The sequence below is a fragment of the Hemiscyllium ocellatum genome, chromosome 6, assembly GCF_020745735.1.
Source record: "Hemiscyllium ocellatum isolate sHemOce1 chromosome 6, sHemOce1.pat.X.cur, whole genome shotgun sequence".
NCBI lineage: Eukaryota > Metazoa > Chordata > Chondrichthyes > Orectolobiformes > Hemiscylliidae > Hemiscyllium > Hemiscyllium ocellatum.
In genome coordinates, this window is record NC_083406.1 from 53924204 (window position 1) to 53940190 (window position 15987).

At 56.3% G+C, this 15987-nt stretch overlaps 1 long non-coding RNA gene across 1 annotated transcript in view; it reads right to left on the reverse strand.

Moving 5' to 3' along the window:
- LOC132816700 (uncharacterized) overlaps positions 1-11077 on the reverse strand; it is a 105873-nt gene extending 94796 nt beyond the window's left edge. The window contains exon 1 of the long non-coding RNA XR_009644817.1: positions 10899-11077. This is a non-coding gene — a long non-coding RNA (uncharacterized LOC132816700). The remainder of the gene's footprint in view (positions 1-10898) is intronic.
- Between the last annotated feature and the right edge of the window lie 4910 nt (positions 11078-15987).

Consider the following 15987-nt stretch of genomic DNA (forward strand, 5'->3'; position numbering starts at 1 on the left):
ACAAGACAGACCCCTCAACCAGGACAGACCCCCACAGAGGCCAATCCCCCCCACAGGACAGACCCCCACACAGGACAGACCCTCCCTCACAGAACAGCCTCCACACATGACGGACCCTGACACAGGACAGTCCCCCCACACAGGACAGACCCCCCACAGGACAGTACACCACACAGGACAGTCCCCCACTCAGGACAGTCCCCACACACAGGACAGACCCCCCACACAGGACAGACCCCCCACACAGGACAGACCCCCCACACAGGGCAGTCCCCACACAGGCCTGTCCCCCCACACAAAACAGCCCCCACACAAGCCAGGCACCCACACAGGACAGACCCCCACACAGGACAGTCCCCAGGCAGGACAGACCCCCACACAGGACATCCCCACACAGGACAGTCCTCACACAGAACAGCCCCCCCACACAAGACAGACCCCTCAACCAGGACAGACCCCCACAGAGGCCAATCCCCCACACAGGACAGACCCCCACACAGGACAGACCCACACACAGGACAGACCCCCCACACAGGACAGACCCCCCACACAGGACAGACCCCCCACAGGACAGTCCCCCCAACATAGGACAGTACCCCCACACAGGACTAACCACACACAGGACAGACCCCCCCCCACAGGACAGTCCCCCACACAGGACAGACACCTCCACACAGGTCAGCCCCCCCTCACACAAGTCAGACCCCCCCCACACAGGACAGTCCCCTCCCCACACAGGACAGACCCCCCACACGGAACAGCCTCCACACATGACGGACCCTGACACAGGACAGTCCCCCCACACAGGACTGACCCCCCACAGGACAGTCCCCCACACAGGACAGTCCCCACACAGGACAGTCCCCCCCCAAACACAGGACAGTCCCCACACACAGAACAACCTCCACACATGACAAACCCTGACACAGGATAGTCCCCCCACACAGGACAGACCCCCCACAGGACAGTCCCCCACTCAGGACAGTCCCCACACACAGGACAGTCCCCCCCACACAGGACAGACCCCACGCAGGGCAGTCCCCACACAGGCCTGTCCCCCCACACTGGCCAGATCCCCCACAGGACAGTCCCCCCACACAAAACAGCCCCCACACAAGCCAGGCACCCACACAGGACAGACACCCACACAGGACAGTCCCCAAGCAGGACAGACCCCCACACAGGACATCCCCACACAGGACAGTCCTCACACAGAACAGCCCCCCCACACAAGACAGACCCCTCAACCAGGACAGACCCCCACAGAAGCCAATCCCAACAGGACATACCCCCACACAAGCCAGGCACCCACACAGGACAGACCCCCACACAGGACAGTCCCCAGGCAGGACAGACCCCCACACAGGACATCCCCACACAGGACAGTCCTCACACAGAACAGCACCCCCACACAAGACAGACCCCTCAACCAGGACAGACCCCCACAGAGGCCAATCCCCCACACAGGACAGACCCCCACACAGGACAGACCCACACACAGGACAGACCCCCCACACAGGACAGACCCCCCACAGGACAGTCCCCCCAACATAGGACAGTACCCCCACACAGGACTAACCACACACAGGACAGACCCCCCCACACAGGACAGTCCCCCACACAGGACAGACACCTCCACACAGGTCAGCCCCCCCTCACACAAGTCAGACCCCCCCCACACAGGACAGTCCCCTCCCCACACAGGACAGACCCCCCACACGGAACAGCCTCCACACATGACGGACCCTGACACAGGACAGTCCCCCCACACAGGACTGACCCCCCACAGGACAGTCCCCCACACAGGACAGTCCCCACACAGGACAGTCCCCCCCCAAACACAGGACAGTCCCCACACACAGAACAACCTCCACACATGACAAACCCTGACACAGGATAGTCCCCCCACACAGGACAGACCCCCCACAGGACAGTCCCCCACTCAGGACAGTCCCCACACACAGGACAGTCCCCCCCACACAGGACAGACCCCACGCAGGGCAGTCCCCACACAGGCCTGTCCCCCCACACTGGCCAGATCCCCCACAGGACAGTCCCCCCACACAAAACAGCCCCCACACAAGCCAGGCACCCACACAGGACAGACACCCACACAGGACAGTCCCCAAGCAGGACAGACCCCCACACAGGACATCCCCACACAGGACAGTCCTCACACAGAACAGCCCCCCCACACAAGACAGACCCCTCAACCAGGACAGACCCCCACAGAAGCCAATCCCCCCAACAGGACATACCCCCACACAGGACAGTCCCCCACACAGGACAAAACCCCCACACAGGACTGACCCCCCACACAGGGCAGACCCCCCACACAGGGCAGACCCCCCACACAGGGCAGACCCCCCACAGGACAGTCCCCCCCACACCGGACAGTACCCCCACACAGGACTAACCACACACAGGACAGACCCCCCCACACAGAACAGCCTCCACACATGACGGACCCTGACACAGGACAGTCCCCCCACACAGGACAGACCCCCCACAGGACAGTACACCACACAGGACAGTCCCCCACTCAGGACAGTCCCCACACACAGGACAGACCCCCCACACAGGACAGACCCCCCACACAGGACAGACCCCCCACACAGGGCAGTCCCCACACAGGCCTGTCCCCCCACACAAAACAGCCCCCACACAAGCCAGGCACCCACACAGGACAGACCCCCACACAGGACAGTCCCCAGGCAGGACAGACCCCCACACAGGACATCCCCACACAGGACAGTCCTCACACAGAACAGCCCCCCCACACAAGACAGACCCCTCAACCAGGACAGACCCCCACAGAGGCCAATCCCCCACACAGGACAGACCCCCACACAGGACAGACCCACACACAGGACAGACCCCCTACACAGGACAGACCCCCCACACAGGACAGACCCCCCACAGGACAGTCCCCCCAACACAGGACAGTACCCCCACACAGGACTAACCACACACAGGACAGACCCCCCCACACAGGACAGTCCACCACACAGGACAGACACCTCCACACAGGTCAGCCCCCCCTCACACAAGTCAGACCCCCCCCACACAGGACAGTCCCCCCCACCCCACACAGGACAGACCCCCCACACGGAACAGCCTCCACACATGACAGACCCCTCAAACAGGACAGACCCCTCACCCAGGCCTGTCCCCACCACAAGGCCAGACCCCCACAGGACTATCCATCACACAGGACAGACCCACCACACAGGCCAGAGCTCTACACTGGACAGACCCCCCCACCCAGGCCAGATACCCCACAAAGGCCAGTCCCCTACACAGGACAGTCCCCACCCAGGACAGACCCCCACACTGGACTGACACCTCACATCGGCCAGAGCCCCACACAGGATAGACCCTCAAACAGGACAGACCCCTCACCCAGACCTGTCCCCACAACAAGGCCAGACCCCAACAGGACAGTCCATCACACAGGACAGACCCTCACACAGGACAGACCATCACACAGGCCAGAACCCCACCCAGGACAGACCCCCACACAGGACTGACACCCCACATCGGCCAGAGCCCCACACAGGATAGACCCTCACACAGGACTGACACCCCACATCGGCCAGAGCCCCACACAGGAGAGACCCCACACAGGCCAGATACCTCACAAAGGCCAGTCCCCTACACAGGACAGAGCCCACACAGGACAGACCCTCACACAGGACAGACCCTCACACAGGAGAGACCCCCACACATGCCTGTCCCCCACACAGGCCAGACCCACCACAAGGCCAGACCCCCAAAGGACAGTCCCCACGCAGGAAATTCCCCCCACAGGACAGACACCCCACACTGGACAGTCCCCCACACAGGACAGTCCCCACACAGGGCAGTCCCCCCACACAAAACAGCCTCCACACAGGACAGACCCCCCCACACAGGACAGTCCCCCCCACACACGACAGTCCCCATACACAGAACAACCTCCACACATGACGGACCCTGACACAGGACTGACCCCCGACACAGGACAGACCCCCCACACAGGACAGTCCATCACACTGGACTGACCCCCCACACAGGACAGACCCCCCACACAGGACAATACCCACAAACAGGACAATACCCACAAACAGGACAGTCCCCAAACACACAGGACAATCCCTACACAGACCAGACCCTCCACACAGGCCAGACCCCCCACTCAGGACAGAATCCCCCACACAGGATAAACCCCCCCACACAGAACAGCCTCCACACATGACGGAACCTGACACAGGACAGTCCCCCACACAGGTCAGACCCCCCTCACACATGACAGTCCCCCCCCCCACACAGGACAGACCCCCACACAGGACAGTCCCCCCCCACACAGGACAGTCCCCACACAGGACAGACCCCAACACAGGACAGTCCCCCCCACACAGGACAGTCCCCACACAGGACAGTCCCCACACAGGACAGACCCCACACAGGACAGTCCGCCCACACATGACAGTCCCCACCCCCACACAGGACAGACCCCTCACACAGGACAGTCTCCACATAGGACAGACCCCCCACACAGGACAGACCCCACACAGGACAGACCCCTCCCCACACAGGACAGTCCCCCCCACACAGGACAGACCCCCACACACGACAGTCCCCCCCACACACAGGACAATACCCACACACAGGAAAGTCCCCCCAGAGGACAGTCCCCCAACACACAGGACAGTCCCTACACAGGACAGACCCCCATACAGGACAGTCCCCACACAGGACAGTCTCCACACAGGACAGTCCCCACACAGGACAGACCCCACACACAGGACAGACCCCACACACAGGACAGTCCCCCCACACAGGACAGTCCCCCCACACAGGACAGTCCCCCACACCGGACAGTCCATCACACTGGACTAACCCCCCTCACAGGCCAGAACCCCACACAGGACAGACCCCCACACAGGACTGACACCCCACACAGGACAGACCACACACACAGGACAGACCACACACACAGGACAGACCGCACACAGGCCAGTCCCCCCACACAAGACTGACTCCCCACACAGGCCTGCCCCCCACACAGGACAGTCCCCACACATGACAGCCCCCCCACACATGACAGCCCCCCCACACAGGACAGAACCCCACAGGGACAGTCCCACCACACAGGACAGTCCCACCACACAGGCCAGAGCTCCACACTGGACAGACCACCCACCCAGGCCAGATACCCCACAAAGGCCAGTCCCCTACACAGGACAGTCCCCACACAGGACAGAACCTCACACATGACAGACCCCTCAAACAGGACAGACCCCTCACCCAGGCCTGTCCCCACCACAAGGCCAGACCCCCACAGGACAGTCCATCACACAGGACAGACCCACCACACAGGCCAGAGCTCTACACTGGACAGACCCCCCCACCCAGGCCAGATACCCCACAAAGGCCAGTCCCCTACACAGGACAGTCCCCACCCAGGACAGACCCCCACACTGGACTGACACCTCACATCGGCCAGAGCCCCACACAGGATAGACCCTCATACAGGACAGACCCCTCACCCAGACCTGTCCCCACCACAAGGCCAGACCCCCACAGGACAGTCCATCACACAGGACAGACCCTCACACAGGACAGACCATCACACAGGCCAGAACCCCACCCAGGACAGACCCCCACACAGGACTGACACCCCACATCGGCCAGAGCCCCACACAGGATAGACCCTCACACAGGACTGACACCCCACATCGGCCAGAGCCCCACACAGGAGAGACCCCACACAGGCCAGATACCCCACATCGGCCAGAGCCCTACACAGGACAGAGCCCACACAGGACAGACCCTGACACAGGACAGTCCCCCACACAGGTCAGACCCCCCTCACACATGACAGTCCCCCCCCCACACAGGACAGACCCCCACACAGGACAGTCCCCCCCCACACAGGACAGTCCCCACACAGGACAGACCCCAACACAGGACAGTCCCCCCCACACAGGACAGTCCCCACACAGGACAGTCCCCACACAGGACAGACCCCACACAGGACAGTCCCCCCACACATGACAGTCCCCACCCCGACACAGGACAGACCCCTCACACAGGACAGTCTCCACATAGGACAGACCCCCCACACAGGACAGACCCCACACAGGACAGACCCCTCCCCACACAGGACAGTCCCCCCCACACAGGACAGACCCCCCACACACGACAGTCCCCCCCACACACAGGACAATACCCACACACAGGAAAGTCCCCCCAGAGGACAGTCCCCCAACACACAGGACAGTCCCTACACAGGACAGACCCCCATACAGGACAGTCCCCACACAGGACAGTCTCCACACAGGACAGTCCCCACACAGGACAGACCCCACACACAGGACAGTCCCCCCACACAGGACAGTCCCCCCACACAGGACAGTCCCCCACACCGGACAGTCCATCACACTGGACTAACCCCCCTCACAGGCCAGAACCCCACACAGGACAGACCCCCACACAGGACTGACACCCCACACAGGACAGACCACACACACAGGACAGACCACACACACAGGACAGACCGCACACAGGCCAGTCCCCCCACACAAGACTGACTCCCCACACAGGCCTGCCCCCCACACAGGACAGTCCCCACACATGACAGCCCCCCCACACATGACAGCACCCCCACACAGGACAGAACCCCACAGGGACAGTCCCACCACACAGGACAGTCCCACCACACAGGCCAGAGCTCCACACTGGACAGACCGCACACACAGGCCAGATACCCCACAAAGGCCAGTCCCCTACACAGGACAGTCCCCACACAGGACAGAACCTCACACATGACAGACCCCTCAAACAGGACAGACCCCTCACCCAGGCCTATCCCCACCACAAGGCCAGACCCCCACAGGACAGTCCATCACACAGGACAGACCCACCACACAGGCCAGAGCTCTACACTGGACAGACCCCCCCACCCAGGCCAGATACCCCACAAAGGCCAGTCCCCTACACAGAACAGTCCCCACCCAGGACAGACCCCCACACTGGACTGACACCTCACATCGGCCAGAGCCCCACACAGGATAGACCCTCATACAGGACAGACCCCTCACCCAGACCTGTCCCCACCACAAGGCCAGACCCCCACAGGACAGTCCATCACACAGGACAGACCCTCACACAGGACAGACCATCACACAGGCCAGAACCCCACCCAGGACAGACCCCCACACAGGACTGACACCCCACATCGGCCAGAGCCCCACACAGGATAGACCCTCACACAGGACTGACACCCCACATCGGCCAGAGCCCCACACAGGAGAGACCCCACACAGGCCAGATACCTCACAAAGGCCAGTCCCCTACACAGGACAGAGCCCACACAGGACAGACCCTCACACAGGACAGACCCCTCACACAGGAGAGACCCCAACACATGCCTGTCCCCCACACAGGCCAGACCCACCACAAGGCCAGACCCCCACAGGACAGTCCCCACGCAGGAAAGTCCCCCCACAGGACAGACACCCCACACTGGACAGTCCCCACACACAGGACAGACCCCCCACACAGGACAGACCACCCACACAGGACAGACCACCCACACAGGACAGTCCCCACACAGGGCAGTCCCCACACACAAAACAGCCTCCACACAGGACAGACCCCCCCACACAGGACAGTCCCCCCCACACACGACAGTCCCCATACACAGAACAACCTCCACACATGACGTACCCTGACACAGGACTGACCCCCGACACAGGACAGACCCCCCACACAGGACAGTCCATCACACTGGACTGACCCCCCACACAGGACAGACCCCCACACAGGACAATACCCACAAACAGGACAATACCCACAAACAGGACGGTCCCCAAACACACAGGACAATCCCTACACAGGACAGTTCCCCCCACACAGGACAGTCCCCCCACACAGGCCAGACCCCCCACACAGGCCAGACCCCCCACTCAGGACAGAATCCCCCACACAGGATAAACCCCCCCACACAGAACAGCCTCCACACATGACGGACCCGGACACAGGCCAGTCCCCCACACAGGTCAGACCCCCCCTCACACATGACAGTCCCCCCCCCCACACAGGACAGACCCCCACACAGGACAGTCCCCCCCGACACAGGACAGTCCCCACACAGGACAGACCCCCACACAGGACAGTCCCCCCCCGACACAGGACAGTCCCCACACAGGACAGTCCCCACACAGGACAGTCCCCCCACACATGACAGTCCCCACCCCCACACAGGACAGACCCCTCACACAGGACAGTCTCCACATAGGACAGACCCCCCACACAGGACAGACCCCACATAGGACAGAACCCTCCCCACACAGGACAGTCCCCCCCACACAGGACAGACCCCCCACACACGACAGTCCCCCCCACACACAGGACAATACCCACACACAGGAAAGTCCCCCCAGAGGACAGTCCCCCAACACACAGGACAGTCCCTACACAGGACAGACCCCCATACAGGACAGTCCCCACACAGGACAGTCCCCACACAGGACAGTCCCCACACAGGACAGACCCCACACACAGGACAGTCCCCCCACACAGGACAGTCCCCCCACACCGGACAGTCCATCACACTGGACTAACCCCCCTCACAGGCCAGAACCCCACACAGGACTGACACCCCACACAGGACAGACCACACACACAGGACAGACCACACACACAGGACAGACCGCACACACAGGACAGACCGGACACACAGGACAGACCGCACACAGGCCAGTCCCCCCACACAAGACTGACTCCCCACACAGGCCTGCCCCCCACACAGGACAGTCCCCACACATGACAGCGCCCCCACACATGACAGCCCCCCCACACAGGACAGAACCCCACAGGGACAGTCCCACCACACAGGACAGTCCCACCACACAGGCCAGAGCTCTACACTGGACAGACCACCCACCCAGGCCAGATACCCCACAAAGGCCAGTCCCCTACACAGGACAGTCCCCACCCAGGACAGACCCCCACACTGGACTGACACCTCACATCGGCCAGAGCCCCACACAGGATAGACCCTCATACAGGACAGACCCCTCACCCAGACCTGTCCCCACCACAAGGCCAGACCCCCACAGGACAGTCCATCACACAGGACAGACCCTCACACAGGACAGACCATCACACAGGCCAGAACCCCACCCAGGACAGACCCCCACACAGGACTGACACCCCACATCGGCCAGAGCCCCACACAGGATAGACCCTCACACAGGACTGACACCCCACATCGGCCAGAGCCCCACACAGGAGAGACCCCACACAGGCCAGATACCTCACAAAGGTCAGTCCCCTACACAGGACAGAGCCCACACAGGACAGACCCTCACACAGGACAGACCCCTCACACAGGAGAGACGCCCACACATGCCTGTCCCCCACACAGGCCAGACCCACCACAAGGCCAGACTCCCACAGGACAGTCCCCACGCAGGAAAGTCCCCCCACAGGACAGACACCCCACACTGGACAGTCCCCATACAGGACTGTCCCCCACACAGGACTGTCCCCCACACAGGCCAGTCAAACCAAACAGGACAGACTCCAACACAGGACAGTCCCACACATAGGACAGACCCCACACAGGCCAGAGCCCCACACAGGACAGTCCCCCCACACAAGACAGTCCATCACACTGGACTGACACCTCACACAGGCCAGTGCCCCACACAGGACAGACCCCCTCTCAGCCCAGATACCCCACAAAGGCCAGTCCCCTACACAGGACAGTCACCACACAGGACAGACCCTCACACAGGACAGACCCCTCACACAGGACAGACCCCTCACACAGGAGAGACCTCCACACAGGCCTGTCCCCAACACAGGCCAGACCCCCCACAAGGCCAGACCCCCACATTACAGTCCCCACACAGGATAGACCCCCCACTCAGGACAGTCCCCACATACAGGAAAGTCCCCCATACAGGCCTGACACCCCACACAGGACAGACCCCCACACAGGACAGACCCCCTCCCAGGCCAGATACCCAACAAAGGACAGTCCCCTACACAGGACAGTCACCACACAGGACAGACCCTCACACAGGACAGTCCCCCCACATGACAGCCCACCCCCTCACAGGACATACCCCCACACAAGAGAGTTCTGACTCAGGATAGTCCCCCCACTCAGGCAGTCCCCACACAGGACAGACCACCCACACAGGCCAGTCCCCACACAGGACAGACGCCCCACACAGGACAGACCCCACCACACAGGGCAGACCCCACACAGGACAGTCCCCCACTAGGACAGTACCCCCACTCAGGACTGTCCGCACCCAGGACAGTTCCCCACACAGGAGGTTCCCACACAGGATAGGCCCCCCACAGGGCAGACTCCCCACAGGGCAGACCCCCCCACAGGGCAGTTCCCCCCACACAGAACAGTCCCCACATAGGCTAGTCCCCCCACAGGCTAGGCCCCCCCCACACAGGCCAGACCCCTCACACAGACCAGACTTCCCACACAGACCAGACTCCCCACAGGACAGTCCCCCCACACAAAACAGCCCCCACACAAGCCAGACCCCTCACACAGACAGACACCCACACAGGACAGTCCCCAAGCAGGACAGACCCCCACAGAGGCCAATCCCCCACACAGGACAGACCCCCCACACAGGACAGACCCCCCACAGGACAGACCCCCACACAGGACAGAAGCCCCACAGGACAGACCCCACACACAGGACAGACCCTCACACAGGACAGACCCTCACACAGGACAGACCCCCACACAGGACAGACCCCCCTCACACAGGACAGACCCCGACACAGGACAGTCCCAACTGGACGGTGTCAGCCTCTTAGACACACAGGGCTCAGTCTAAATGCATGCTTTAGTCAGGAACGAAATATCTCACATTGGAATCCATGCTCTGATGAACACAATATTCAAATCTCTTCCATTCTTGTTCAGGTAATTTTAAACGATGCTGCAAGTACATTGACCTTGAGTTTATTCGGAATTCAGAAAAGTCGTTTGTTGCCGGAGAAACGCCTCGAACTATTTTGGAGTCAGACGATGACTGGCGTGTGGAGGCGAAACACTATCATTAAGAACTCTTAAAAACACACAGCAGTTGCTGTAATAAACACAGCAGACACCTACCCGACACACTCTTTACAGTGGAAATCATATTTGGTTTGTAAACAAACAGCGAACACACCCCCCACCCATTCATCGCCTTTCCCCATCTTGTCATTATTCAATTCGATTCGGGCTGCTGTTTTGTCTGCCCTGCAATGTTTTCATGTTGTGTAGAAATTTTAAATGTCTAAGCGTGCACTTTTCCCGCTAGGCTTTTGAGATTTACAATTATCAGATGTTTTCAGACGGTTTAGTAACCAGGCAATGTTTCCTTGTCACGTTACCTTGTTGTAGTTTCCTCTAAAATGGATTTAAACAAATGACAGAATCGATCAGCCAGTGACTGTGAACATACAGAAACACAAACTGTTGGTTCTTACCCAAGACCAACAGCTCCTTAAAACTTTACCTATAGATTTTGCATGTTGCTTTACTCCTTTCTTTCCATTGCTTTCTCGCCCGGACTACACTAAGTTTAAACTAAAGCGGAGATCGAGAGGACATTCTTGCTGGGACCAACTATCGTCTCTCCTTCTAAACGGAATATTCTGCAATCGGACCAATTCGAAAGAGAAAGCTTTTCGGGCTCCACAAACAAAAACAGAAGCCAAAGTGTCAATTCTTCCAGGCGCCCATATACTGTGGACGAGCAAGGGCCCTGGCATCGCTAAAGCATACTCTAATACTTAGGTGACATATTCGAAATATAGATTTAAGTTGTTCCACAGCAGGTACACATTGCAAGGATACCTTAGTCATTAGGTTACAATAGTGCAATTGCACGGTTCTCATCAGGGTGGGTGGAAATTCTTATCCATTGAGCAATTTGGGAACGACGGGAACGATCGCAGATCGAAGTGCAGTTCTAACTCCCGCCTGATAAAGAGACACTTGCATTTATTGGCCATTTTATCAGTCTCTTGATTCCAAGTATACAACTAAATTATTGTTTAAATGTTATGAGGGATTTTACCTCAACCACCCTTACACACAGTGAGTTCCAGATTAACACCACCCTCTGCGTGAAAACATTTATTCTCACTTCACCTCTAAACTCCTTAAACTACGTTAAATTTATGCTGCTTGGTTACTGATTCCTCTGTCAAAAGGAAAAGTTCCTTCCTGTCTACTCTACCATCCTCATGAGTTTATATATTTCAAGTATGACCCTCGGTCTCCTCTACCCAAAGGGAAACATTCTGGTCTTGTCCATTCTCACTCAGTAACTGAAACTCTCCAGCCCAGGCTCCAGCCTGGCAAATCTCTGCTGCACTCTCTCGAGTGCAATCAGATTCTTCCTATAACATGGATTCCAGAACTGCACACTATGCTCTAGCTGTGGCCTATCCTCCCTGCTCTTAAACTCTATGCCTCAGCTAATTAAGGCAACTTTCCCCTTTGCCTTCTTAATCACTTTATATACATGTTCCACTACCTTAAGGATAGCACTGATTCTCAGTGCTTCTCAGGTCCCATTAATCATCATGTATTTACTTGCCTCCTTTGTCTCCACTGGACACATATTTCCAAATCACAAAACACTCCCCTTGGCCACCAATCTCTTTTTCCTGCCACTCAGCCAATCCTAGATCCATTTAACCAAAGTTTCTTTGGATTTCTTCACTATCAGTTTTCCGTTTGGGACCTTACCAAAAGCATTGCTGAAGTTTTGTTGCAAATTTTAATATCAACTTTCATTCCATGAGAAAAGTCCAGAACCTTAATAATGCTTGCTGGTGGATCATTGACATTGGAAGGGAAATCAGGACAATCTCTGCAAAACCCAACAATGCCTGAATTTGCGCAAATCATGGTTGTTGCATTATTAGTTGTGATGGAAACTAAATTTTCGATTGGAATGATTTTGTTGAGCAGAAACCCATCAAATTTTTGTACATATCCTCACCCCTTATTCTCTTTTTAAGAGGAGAAAAGGTGATGTTTAGTTGTTATGTCCTTATAATTCATGTATGTCAATACAATCAGCTGGGCTGCATCAGTCATGCCAATGGATTCATTGAACTGCAGTGAAAAGCATTCACAGTCCTTCAGATCCTGTTGAAAATTGTTGCTGCAGTTGCTGAAAAATGTTTAAGTAGGAAGATTTCACTCATCTTGCCACATGGTCTGGATTGCTGTTATTATTTTTTGTTTTCTTCTTAAAGTCTTTGACTAAAGAGTCATTAGCCCATGTCAATGATTTTATAATTGCTTCACATCTGTGAATGATTTCTTGTGTTGTGCCAGAAGATAGCTGAACATGTGTTGCTGGAAAAGCGCAGCAGGTCAGGCAGCATCCAAGGAGCAGGAGAATCAACATTTCGGGCATAAGCCCTTCTTCACGAATCGGCTCATGCCCGAAACGTCAATTCTCCTGCTCTGTGGATGCTCCCTGACCTGCTGCGCTTTTCCAGCAACACATTTTCAGCTCTGATCTCCAGCATCTGCAGTCCTCACTTTCTCCTTGTGCCAGAAGATAGACAAGCAGAAGGATGGGAGAACACAGCAATCCAGGCAGCATCAGAATGCGGAGATGTTGACCCAAAGATTTCGGGTGTAACCCTTCTTCAGGATTGGGGGTAGGTGTAAGGGGGTGCTGCAGATAAAGAAGTTTGGGGGAAGATGGTGAGGTGAGGATAGGTGGAGACTGGTAGAGGGTACAACCTGGGTAGTCAAAGGGAGGGATGAATCCAGGGAGTAGTGGAAGGGGTTGGGAGTGGGGGCAGGGAGATCAGTCTGGGGATGAGAAAGGAGGTTATTTGAAATTGGAAAACTCAGTGTTGAGTCCTCTGGGCTGTGGGCTGCCCAGGCAGAGGTGTTGTTCCTCCAATTTGCGGTTTGGTTCATTGTGGCAATGGAGGAGGCCAAAGATGGTCATGTCGGAAAGGAAGTGGGAAGGGGAATTAAAATGGGCAGTGATTGGTAAGTCCAGATGCCCCCTGTGGGCCTGGCTAAGATGCTCGGTGAAATAGAGTCATAGAGTCATAGAGATGTACAGCATGGAAACAGGCCCTTCAGTCCAACCAGTCCATGCCGACCAGATATCCCAACCCAATCTAGTCCCACCTGCCAGCACCTGGCCCATATCCCTCCAAACCCTTCCTATTCATATACCCATCCAAATTCCTCTTAAATGTTGCAATTGTACCAGCATCCACCACTTCCTCTGGCAGCTCATTCCATACCCATTCCACCCAAAGTGTGACAAAGTTGCCCCTAAGGTCTCTTTTACATCTTTCCCCTCTCACCCTAACCCCATGCCCTCTAGTTCTGGACTCCCTGACCCCAGGGAAAAGACTTTGTCTATTTACCCTATCCATGCCCCTCATAATTTTGTAAACCTCTATAAGGTCACCCCTCAGCCTCTGACACTCCAGGAAAAACAGTCCCAGCCTGTTCAGCCTCTCCCTGTAGCTCAAATCCTCCAACCCTGGCAACATTCTTGTAAATCTTTTCTGAACCGTTTCAAGTTCCACAACATCTTTCCGATAGGAAGGAGACCAGAATTGCACACAATATTCCAAAAGTGGCCTAACCAATGTGCTGTACAACCTCCCAACTCCTGTACTGAATACTCTGACCAATAAAGGAAAGCATACCAAGTGCCTTATTCACTATCCTATCTACCTGTGACTCCACTTTCAAGGGCCTTTGAACATGCACTCCAAGGTCTCTTTGTTCAGCAACACTCCCTAGGACCTTACCATTAAGTGTGTAAGTCCTGCTAAGATTTGTTTTCCCGAAATGCAGCACCTCGCATTTATCTGAATTAAACTCCATCTGCCACTTCTCAGCCCATTGGCCCATCTGGTCCAGATCGTGTTGTAATCTGAGGTAACCCTCTTCGCTGTCCACTACACCTCCAATTTTGGTGTAATCTGCAAACTTACTAACTGTACCTCTTACGCTCGCATCCAAATCATTTATGTAAATAACAAAAAATAGTGGACCCAGCACCAATCCTTGTGGCACTCCATTGGTCACGGGCCTCCAGTCTGAAAAACAACTCTCCACCACCACCCTCTGTCTTCTACCTTTGAGCCAGTTCTGTATCCAAATGGCTAGTTCTCCCTCTATTCCATGAGATCTAACCTTGCTAATCATGGGGAACCTTGTCAAATGCCTCACTGAAGTCCATATAGATCACATCTACTGCTCTTCCTTCATCAATCTTCTTTGTTACTTCTTCAAAACACTCAATCAAGTTTGTGAGACATGATTTCCCACGCACAAAACCATGTTGACTATCCCTAATCAGTCAGAAATGTTCTGTTAGTTTACATTTGACCTTCCTGATGTAGAGAAGACCACATCAGAAGCACTGGATACAGTAAACTAGGTTGGTGGAGAGGCAGATGAACTTCTATTTCACCTGGAAGGGCTGTTTGGGGGTGTAAGCGCCCCATCAGGCAAGAGGTAGAGTCCCCCATCAAGTAGCTTGTGTTTTGTACTTGGTTTAGTTTTTCGGTTTTTTTGTGGACATAGTTTTTGAAAGTTCTGTTAGTCTGTTGGGTATAGTAATTATAGTATGCACAGTATTTAGACTCCATGAGTTTGTTTTTATTTATGCTCAGCATTTTGTAAATTAAATTCTTCCACTCTGGATTTCAAAGGTTGTTGTAGAGGGTCATGGCTGACTGCGTTCTTAAATGATGCACCTGGAACTTTAAGAGAAGTCACATGCCAGTCAAGAAGAGAAAGGTGCTGTCAAATCTCAAAAAGGAGAGGGTAGATATTGCCCTATTGTAGGAGACTCTTTCCCCTCTCACCATAAACCTATGCCGTCTAGTTATGGACTCTCCCACCCCAGGGAAAAAAACTTTGTCTATTATCCTGTCCATGCCCCTCATGATTTTATAAAC